Genomic DNA, 2262 nt, shown 5'->3' with positions numbered 1-2262 from the left:
AACAATTTTGTAATAAAAACTTGTTTTGTATTAGATATGGTAAACACCTGCAGAAATGTATGGAGAAGCAAAGCCTCCACTCACACCAACGCACACTAACCGTTAAGGATAACAGTTCTATCCCAAAAAACCTTTTCTGATGGGTGTATGGTAACTTTTTGTGAAAAAGTATTATTCGGATATTTTAATCTACTTAGCTAAAATAATTACAAGCGGGAATACGATGCTTCATTAAAAAATTAAAAATAATATTTACGATTGAGCTCAGAGAAAAGAAAGTAAACAGAGATCCTGTCATTACCAAAGATCAATGTAAAATTATCCTGTGTAGTCTTATCTGAAACACTATACTAAAAATACGTACGTACATAATGATTTATTTATTGTTTTATATTGGTTACAATGAGTACGAGTTTCGTTTTGGATTCACTTCGATCGGAACGAAGCAGAAAGTAAAGCAAAATTCCAATATGGATAGTGATAACAACAAATTGATGCTGTCGCACTGATCCTTGCAAATAGGTAATACCTCTGGGGTTTTTGCCTTTCTAGAATCTAGTAAATACGAAGACATCAATCAAAGCATAACTGTCTCAATTATATCTAGAGTTATGATAGCGAATTTATTGACTGGTATTGAATCAGTCAAGACGAATGGAATTTCCGTTTTTGAAGATTATATTTTTTTAAGGATGAGTAACAATAAATGTATCAACTGGATATTTAATAATGAAAATATTACATTCTAATTGTCCTAGCTACTTATAAACTGTTTAAGTATTTTCTTCGTCTTACATTAACTCTTCAGCAATAGCCCAAATGCGGAACAATAACGGCTTGACGGCAAAAAGAATGAAATCGATAAAATCAGGGTCAATTAATTAATTAATTTGGATAATGTTTTTATCCGTCTTTCCTTGAATGTTTGTTATTAATATGTGAGTGGTTTGTTCGAGCCTTATTCCTGCCTGGCTATCGACCTTGCACGGCGCTGAATCAGGGTGTGACTCATGTGGTTTTCCGCATGTGTAAGTCCAGTCTCAAGTCTTTAGGGTATTCGGTCTGGTCACGAAACACGCATTTTTAGTATTATATTTCCTGCGATTGTTCATATAACTTATGTGTTTTATTGCTAGAATCACCCCTTTATTTTCTAACAGTACCAAAAGCAGATTGTACAATGAGTAATGTTTTAAAGACTACGTACCTTCACAGTAAGCGTCATCTATTAGTAAAATTATTTCCAAAATAAATGACTCATAGTCACGCGCATTGGCAGAAGGTTCCATACGTAAAGTAAATACAGTTACATTTATTGGATATTTCAGTTCAAGTTCAGTGATATTTATCTTATCTTAAAGGTAAATGAGTCAGGTAGTTACTTGACTATCTGTTCGTCTGATAAATAGCGTATAACGTTTATGAATAAATATTAAGTGGTAATGAGTGTACGATTAGACAATACTGATTGCAAGAAATAAGTAAGGTTATAAAAGCATTTTTATTAGTTTTTTTGCTGTAGAAGAAATTAATACTATCGCTGGAGGAATACTTTGTGGGGTTACCGAGATTCCAAACATTCAACAAGATTCAAAATCGCAAAGTAGTACTGAGTGAGATTGATGATTCATATTCAATCATTGCCAAGTCTTTGCCCAGTCGGGGGACATTTACCTGCTTATGCTACAGTTCATTAAAAACATCACGGTTCTTAGAAAATCTCTTACAATGATATATATGAAGTCTGTGAATTGAGAAAAGCCTTTACTTCGGGTAGTCTGTTATCCTCTTTGTAGAACCGTATCGTGGAATAACAACAACAAGCTCAGCAAATACCGTACTGTTTTCGAGTAGGCGTCTGCAAAAACCAAGTTCAATGGACCTGAGTAAAAAGGCTTAAAATATGTGACCTGTCTAGAGAGTTCAAGCGTATCATAATGTATCTTTATAAAAGATTATAGGAGATGAAATGAAAGTACTAGATATATTCAAAACGTTGCCACTGATTAATGATATAACTTCTTAGAAGTCTCCTGGTTTAGATATCAACGGATAGTATTTATTCGTATTAATTCAAGTAGGTTGTAGTAATTATATATTGAAATCGTCAACTCTTCCGTAGAATAAATCTAACGATAAAATCGTCAAGATTCTGAAAAATACCCTCATTAAAGTCTACGTCATTCTATGTTGGAATGTAGGTACCTTTTGAATAATTTTCATCTACTTTCAAAAGATAAACAGCGGAACCAAAATATATTT

This window comes from Trichoplusia ni, chromosome 18, assembly GCF_003590095.1.
Source record: "Trichoplusia ni isolate ovarian cell line Hi5 chromosome 18, tn1, whole genome shotgun sequence".
NCBI classification, from domain to species: domain Eukaryota; kingdom Metazoa; phylum Arthropoda; class Insecta; order Lepidoptera; family Noctuidae; genus Trichoplusia; species Trichoplusia ni.
Note: the sequence above shows the minus strand (reverse complement) of the source record.